The sequence below is a fragment of the Tasmannia lanceolata genome, unplaced genomic scaffold, assembly GCF_043159265.1.
Source record: "Tasmannia lanceolata isolate RefF3 unplaced genomic scaffold, GAP_Taslan_0.1 ptg000008l, whole genome shotgun sequence".
In the NCBI taxonomy this organism is placed as follows: domain Eukaryota; kingdom Viridiplantae; phylum Streptophyta; class Magnoliopsida; order Canellales; family Winteraceae; genus Tasmannia; species Tasmannia lanceolata.
Genome location: NW_027518685.1, coordinates 55,694,855 through 55,703,855, shown reverse-complemented (window position 1 = coordinate 55,703,855; position 9,001 = coordinate 55,694,855).

The following is a 9,001-nucleotide window of genomic DNA, read 5'->3' as shown; positions in this document are numbered from 1 at the left end:
GGAGGTGGGGATACGTAGGCTTCTTTGGATGAATATCAGACCATCCAAGGACTCGGGCTAATATTTTAGAGTCTTAGGATTTATTGTGTTGTTATTATATTTTTTGATGTGTTTTCTTACTTTCTTGTACTGATCCTATACCTTTAGCTATAGCTTGCATGTGTTTATACATCAGAACTTAGACACCCATTAGGCATGTCACTTATAACCTAGCTATGCTTAGGTGACACATCTTTCATTTTATTTTATGTGTGCTTATTATCTTTATCCTCAGGAAATGCATGCTTAGGTAGACGACTCCCGATGATTGTTTCCATTTCACTTGATTTTTACCCAAACTTCTTTGGAGTTAATGAAAATGGCATAAGAGACCAAGTGCTTGCACTCGGACGAATTGGGGGTGCTCTTCAGACCTTCTCCATTCGTAACCAGGCACGAACCCATATATATTTCTGGTTATCCATTGCACAGGGGATTTAATTTTAGGGTTCTATGGCATATCCATGGATGGCGACTTTGAGTTTATTTTAGGTATGTCTCGGTTTCGAGCCTTGGCTCCGGATCAAGACATATCTCTCTCTTTTTATATCGCCACTCGTGCTATGCTATGAGGGTGGCATCCGTTTCGAGAGTTCCTTGGCAGAGCTCTCCTTCACACGTGGATGATCGAGAGGGTGTTAGGGACTCGTTCCCTCACCCGTCCTCGGATCGGGGTCCACAGGCTGGCAACTCTGCTGGAGAGTTCTTGAAACATTGCCTAACTCTATAAAAATGCCATTTTTATTAACTTTGGAGAAATTTGAGTTAAAATCATTTTAAATGGGAACTCTATCGTTAGAATCCAGGGGCACCAGATTGGTGCGTAATTAAAGCAAGGGATTCACACACTACACATCATGCATTATCATATTTTTTTATTTCTTTCATTCTTTTTATTGTTTTTCATTATTGGCTCCACGGGATAGATTTAATGCGTGCCCGACTAGGATGTCATTACCCTGATGGTACTGTTGAATCTATTTCCAAGCTATGCGCCAGCGCTGCAGCCGCAAACACTCGATGCACTTGTGTTTACAGCAACCGATGAGCAATGAAGCATACTATGTATAACATTGGGCGTACTTTTGTTATACATATTAAGTATGGTTCATACGCATAGTACCCGATAGATTGAGCTCGGAGCCCTACTTTGTTTTATATATTATGTATATACTTACTGACCTAGTGAAACCCAACTAGGAAATACCCGTGTTTATATAAGTATATTGCATTCATATAGGGTCGAACATGTGTTGCTCACACATGTGGAGCCTAGAGTTAGGAGCTTTGTCCCATTTGTAGACTAGGGTAGCTCATTTTTATGTAGCTATAACACGATCCTAGTACACACTCATTAGTCTGTCTTGAGTCGAGACTTCATTGACTCCGTTAGATTAGAATTAGGGCTGGTGCCCCTGGTTAGGATATATGTGTATGTGTATATACCTATATATATTGATTATGTATATTAGGGTTCTCCTCTTAGTTAGAGTTCCTTATTCATTTCAATTGGTTATATCCATTCTATGTTCAGATTTAGATCTAGTCAGTGGCTTTTGCTTGCGATTTCCTTGGCCGGGTTTTGTCCTTTGATCTGTTGATTATAGGATTTGACCCGTTGTCATATATGTTCTCACCTTTGGTCGGTCCTTCATTTGGTCACCCTTCTCTGGTAACCATATTCCGAGCTTATCTTACCACCGTTATTCATATACCTTAGGTTGAGTTGTGAGAATTCTTTCTAGCGTCGTCATGCTGCCGGATTTTGTCCAGAATATTTTGAGCATGACCGCTATCCTTTAGAGTTAGTTAAACCATGAGTTTACCTTACCTTGACTTTCTTGTCTAGTCGTTATGCTGCCGAATTTTTCGCAGAATATTTTGAGCATAACTGCTATCCTTTAGAGTTAGTTAAACCATGAGTTTACCTTACCTTGACTTTCTTGTTTAGTCATTATGCTGCCAAATTTTTCACAACACATGTTGAACATGATTACTATTCTTTGGAGTCAGTTTACCTTGTCTTGATCCCCATGTATAGCTTTGATTAGTTTAGGACCCACTTTTAGTGAGAGCTTCTGATTTGATCAGTTGTATATGTATACTTTTAGTTTCACTAGGTTAATGGCCAGTACATGTCATTCTCGTGGTCACAATTTATTTGTTACCCTTTGTCTATGTATCAATTCTTTTGTTGTGTCATAGATTCAGGTTATGTATATACATTACGCAGTAGGATTAGATCCTTACTTGTTTACTCGTTGTGTCTTAGACCTGGTTGATGGCTCGTCCGCTACCTTTATAGCCACGGTCTATCATTTCTGATCATATTGATCGTACAGTTGTTGATATCCATCATTTAGATTTTAGATCTGGTCCTTGACCCTACTTTTGTCATTCTTATGGCCATGGTCTATTATCTGAGCCATTGATTTTTCATTGATCTATGTTTACCTATCATATATCTTTTATCCTTGGATCATATCGAAATCTTTGATGGAAAAGTTTGATCTTACCTGTATCTTTTGAGTGCATGATCATTGCTGAGATCAGAGCTTATTTAGATTAGGGATGTTTATCGTTCCTGACTGTTTCATTCACAAAAGAAGAACAGTTATACTCAAATGAGACTTAAAGGTGTGGATTGAGAATTTATTGAGACCCTGTTGATGTTAGGTCATATTATCACTGTCTATTTTTCTTTAACCTTCATAGACAGTATTTCTTTGATTTTCAGAATAAAATACATGTTGATGTGTTCAAGATTACTCTTTTCTCTATTTGTTCAGAATCTTTATCCCATGACTATTGATCTAGTGTGTGTGCTTCCAAGTCAAGAGTCTATGTTTAGCGAAAGACCATTCTTTCAAAAGACTGACAATTTCCAATCATACTTGATCCAGGCAGTCTATTGCTTTACCCACACTGTCAACATTAGCCTTTTGTTGCCTCATTTACCCTAGACCTTGTGGAATTATCTTTTCTGAGATTCCTACTGCGGGATCGAACTCTATAGTCATTATTGTCATGGAGGAAGACATGTTACATGTGAACTTTCAGTGCCAATCTATTATCTTCGAAGAAGTGTCCTGTGTTTTCACATTTGTCTTTTGTTGAATATACACCAACTTTCTTCTCTCAGAGTTGGTAAATCTTATTGTATCGATGTCAAAAAAAAAAATATCGTGTCAATCAGTCTTTCTCGTTCAGAGTCAATGTTTAGCTTTTTTGTTAAAATTCAATGTAGAGCCCATTGAGACGTGTCAAAAATCATCAATGTACTTACAGTCTTCAATTCAATAAAATGGTTGATTTCGTATCTTTGATACTCTATGATTCACTCTTAGATCTAATGTTTAAATAACTAAAGACACCCTTCTCAGATGAGATTGCAGACGAAATTCCCCTCGAGATCTGAAAAGGTCAAACGAGAAGAAGAGCGTCTAGCATAGCCACTTGAAGAAGAAATCGAAGCTATCGATAGTGGTATCGAAATCCGAAACTCGGGAAAGATGGATTGGCAAAACTTTATCTCTCGAGGAGCGCAAAGAATTGATAAACCTGTTTATTGGGGTTTGAGGTAGTCTTGCTTGATCCTATAAGGATAAACCAGGGGAATGCCCTGTCGTTGAGCAAAGAAAGACTTCATCTGCTTTAGACATCCAGTTGAAGAGTAAAATTTTAAAGAGATAAGCATCAGACATCCTGTGGAGCTGATGAGATATTGAGAGAAGATTTTCAGACAAGGAGTTGTAGAATCTTGAGTACCAATTCAAGATCTTTGAAATGAGTATAACTTTAAGTTGAACACCGTGGTTGAAGTCTCGTCCAAGAATACCGCCAGACTTCTTGGCAAAATTATTCAAAGCCATTGAACCTTAGCATTCAAGAGCTTGTACATCAAATACACTGGAAGGCCATCATTGGACGTTTGAACTTTTATAGCTAAAATCCTAATGTTTTAAAATCCATTTGTAAACCCTTTGGGCTAAAAAGTCAAATCAAACTATTTTTTTTCTAACCATATTATAAACCCGGGGCATTTATGCACCCGAACTATGTCGGACCTGATCCTCATTTCTTCAGGGGTACATAGGCAACCTGATTTATTCAGATTCGGTCAATCTTTGGAATAAAATCCCTTTCAAATTTTGAAGCTAAATGCTAAACCATCCTTTGAAAAACTCCAAAGCGAACTACGCGGACCTGATCCTCCATTTTTGGTGTACGTAGGAAGTCTGGCTAGACCAGATTCGGTCCAAATCCTTAGAACCTTAGGTATTCAACTCTTTTGAACCCGAGCCCACCTAGAAAGTCCTTCTGGTGAAACAAGCAAATGTTCGAGGCAAATGAAAAGAAAAACAGAAAGAAAAGAACGAGAATCTGAAGACCCACTAGGTTGAAAACCCGAAAGGGCGGCCTAGATAAAGTCATTTTCTTGCTAAGTCAATAACCAAAGAGATTGGCTTATGTAAAGTAAGGGTAGCGGTCTGCTGGATTGAAAACTTGAAGATGCAATCTAGTCAGAGGCAAAGACTTCCCATGAAAAGTTGAGTTGAATGGAAGCAGAAAGAGTTCCTCAGTAGCGAAGAATTCCAAAGTTTGAATGCAAGTAGTGCAACAAAAACTTGAGACAATTGATCTTTTAGACTGAAAACTTGGAAAGCAAAAGTTGAGACAAGTGGTCTTTTAGACCAAAAATTGGAAGGCATTAGTTTTGACTTCTTTTGAAAAGAGAAATCAAGGAGACGAAGAAGCAACATCTACATAAGGCAGGATCCTGGAATCCGAGTAGTGTCGACAAGCCTTACTTTGATATCCTTTTAAACTAGGGGCATTAAGACTGAGCAATCCGAAAGGGGTAATAACCAAGACGGAAATCCCGATGGAGGAAATTAGAGCCTTTTGACATGGTTTTTGAGAGTACTCTAAGAGTGGCTAACCTTACCATAACAAAATAACACATTTTATCTAAGGGTGAATCAAAAGTGAGTCAGGTCTCTTGAATAATTTGTGTCTTCTTTATCGAGTCCTTAGAGGTCTATTTTTCATTGATATTCAATTCTAAAGTCGATAGTGTCTGGCACTGGAAGAGCGGGTGTATACCTTCTGAAATGCGAAGAAAATTCAAAGTAGATCCTGGTTTAGGAATCAAAGAATGGCAAGAGATTTCTTATTCACATATGCCTGAAACATCAAAGCCTCAAGCACTGAGCACAATGAAGAATTCTTACGTTCAGCCTTTGTGGAGATGGTCTTACCACTATACCAAAGAAAGAACCCATGCAAACTCAAATTTTTCATACTTACCTTGGTTCTGCTTTCTTAAGACCTTGTCATGGAAACACATCATACTAGGGGCATCTTTTATGACTTGCGTCATAAAAGATATTACACAATGATAACTGGGATATCTATTCTTAGCAAATAGAAACCAGAGAAGCTTGAACATACTCTTTGAGTTGAATTCTTTGATCAAATTGTTTCTTTTGGAGTCAGTTTCAGAAACTTCAATTCCCAGCGGAGTATAGAATCTACTCCTGCATCCTTCAAACCTCATGAGAATGCTTTTCACCTGTTAAAGAGAGTCAGCACCTGAAAATCTCATCAATCTACTTGAGTTTTGCTTTCAGCAAAGATCATGCGCTCGTAATTATTCTCGGTAAGAGATGACTGGCCCAGTAGTGAAATCGATTAAAGATGGTAAATTCTTCATTCCTTTTGAAGGTTTTTAATAAGGATAGAAATTGATGGTTCCGTGTTCCACGGTTTGGTTTTTCTTCCATGGTTTTAGAAAGTTTTCAATAAAGGAAGAAATTACTATATTCTGTGTTACACGGTTTGATATTTTCTTCCATCATTAAAAAAAAAAAAACTTTGGTTTACACTTGTTTTGACAAAAAAATTTTAATACAGCTATAAAAAAAAAAAAACTCTTTGAGTGATTAGTGTGTACTTATTTGATTTGTACTCTTTGAGAGTTTTACTTTTGTTTGCTTTGACAAAGTTTTAATTCAATGACAAAAAACTCTTTGAGTGTTTTTTTAGAAGATTGAAAATTACCGAACCTGTGTTACACGGATTGGTCTTTTCTTCCTTCTCCCGGGTATTTAGTACCCTGATGATTAGTAGTGCAATGTCGCGTGGTGACTTGCCTAATCATCGTTCCACAATGTGCAGCTTCCTAACGTGTTAGGAGTCATGCGTATCTGCGAAGAGGTTTGTATGAGATTGTTTAGCAGGACATACAAATTTGGGTTTATGCGGAACTGTTTAACAGAACCACGTGATCCGGAGTGATTCGCTACCTTGAAAGAGAGGAGTCACAGTTACTCGGATAGCTAAACAGATTTATTTTCAGCAATGATCTGTATATCTATCGCCTGGCTTGAGACTTAGTTTCGCCTTGGGTATTAGAAGTTTGAGTTTAGCTCGAATATTCGAGTACCCTAGTAAATGGTCGAGTAAGTTTTAGATTGATCGACGAGATAAATTACCGAACCTGTGTTACACGGTTTGGTCTTTTTGAAAGATTTAACGGAGATAGAAGTTATCGAACCTGTGTTACACGGTTTGGTCTTTTTGAAAGATTTTAACAGAAATGGAAATTACCGAACATATGTTACACGGTTTGGTCTTTTTGAAAGATTTTAATAGAGATAGAAATTACCGAACCTGTGTTACACAGTTTGGTCTTTTTGAAAGATTTTAACAGAGATAGAAATTACCAAACCTGTGTTACACGGTTTGGTCATTTTGAAAGATTTTAACAGAGATGGAAATTACCGAACTTGTGTTACACGGTTTGGTCTTTTTGAAAGATTTTAACAGAGATAGAAATTACCGAACATGTGTTACACGGTTTGGGTCTTTTTTGAAAGATTTTAACGGAGATGGAAATTACCGAACTTGTGTTACACGGTTTGGTCTTTTTTTGAAAGATTTTTAACAGAGATGAGCATTACCGAACGTGTGTTACACGGTTTGATCTTTTTGAAAGGTTTTAATAGGGAAAATATTTCCGATCCTGTGTTACACGGATTGGTCTTTTCTTTCTTCTCCCGGGTATTTAGTACCCAGATGATTAGTAATGTAATGTCAAGTAGTGACTTACCTAATCATCGTTCCGCAATGTGCAGCTTCCTAACGTGTTAGGAGTCATGTGTATCTGCGAAGAAGTTTGTATGGGACTGTTTAGCAGGACATACGAATTTGGGTTTATGTGGAACTGTTTAACAGAACTGCATGATCCGGAGTGATTCGCTACCTTGAAAGAGAGGAGTCAGAGTTACTCGGATAGTTAAACAGATGTATTTTCAGCAATGATCTGTATATCTATCGCTAGGCTTGAGACTTAGTTTCGCCTCGGTATTAGATGTTTGAGTTTGGCTCAAATATTCGAGTACCCTAATATTTGGTCAAGTTTTAGATTGATCGGCATGATAAAAAAAAAAAATTTAACTCTTTGAGTGTTTGGTTTTGAACTTGTTTTGGACGAGTTTCACTATAGTGGTCTTTGGCCTATTTTTGCAGGTTTCTAAAAAGGAAAAACTCTGAGTGTTTGGAGTTATACTTGTCTTAGACAAATCGCGACATGGTTTCTAAAAAATTAAAAAAATGAAAACTCTTTGAGTGTTTGAAATGATTTGTTCGTTTGTTTGGTTGGTGCTCTTTGAGCAATTGTTATGTTTACTTTGGCTTGGCCTGATAAAAAAAAATGTGTTTGTGTTTTATAATCGTTCGTTCATCTTTGTTAACTAGTTTAGATAGTTGAGTCATGAGTATTAGGGAGAGACTATCTCTTTGAGATGTCTTAGTTGCCGAGTTAAGAGTCGGTGAGAGGCTATCTCCTTATTGTTGGTGGAGTCTTACCCTTGTGAATACCGTTCTTAGAAGCAAATATTCAAAAATTTGCTTTGGTTTCGGGTCGATCAAAATGTGTCGTCTGTTCAGCTTTGCCATTCGCGTGACAAGCACGCTCTGCCAAAGAGGGGCATCTGTAGACACCCCATTTTGACCGTACCCTTGATAGTGTTATTTGGTTAAAATCCTATTAAATTAGCGTTCTAGGATCCCAAATTTCATCCTAAGCTAGGTTAGGGTCCCACCAGGGTCCCTGCAAAATTTCGTCGAGATCCGAGTGCGTTTGCCTAGCAAATGAGCCGAAGCAATGAGCGTAGTACGAATCTGAATGGGGGGTGATTTATCCTGGAGAGTGTAAAGCAAGGATCGAATAGGACACGACCCATTCGCGCGCCCATCAATAATCGCGCAACCGCGCGCCCATTAAAATTGGGCAGCTTTCTTTTATATATATAAAAATAAATAAATAAATTAGAGGGAGGAGGAATCTTATTCTCGCAGATAGATCGAGAGAGAGAGATTGCAGAGAGAGGGAAGGTTTTCTTCTCCTCCGGCAACGGTGCCGGAGCTCCGATCGCACCGTATCCACCCTCACCTCCACCTCCTTCTCCACCTTTCCATTGCCACTATCACCTTCATATCAGCCACTAGTACTTGAACCCCATCCCATCTCAGACCCTCTTCTTCTCTATTCCCTAACCCAAACCAGATCCGACGATTTCTCCCATTATTTCTGTAAGCCCAAGGGTCTACTCTCCAATCTTGTTTTGATGATTCTAAACATAATTGATTGTGTTTTTGAATACTAATCAATTTGCTTTGAAGTGTTGTGTTTAAGATAGGATTGATCATTGAAGAAACCAACACACAACATGGTCATGCTTGAAGATGTACCCAACAAGAGTCAAAGGAGCTAAGTGAAGCTCACATCATCACTCAAGCAAGCATACAAAGATGGAAGATCAATTGAAGACCAAAGCTAAAGAGAAATTGAAGGTTGCATAGGTATCATTGTACATCCCTTCTCTTTAGATTTTCAAGTCAAGGCAAAACGTTTTCAAAGTGTTTTTCAAAATTGTTTTCACACAACACTAAAAGA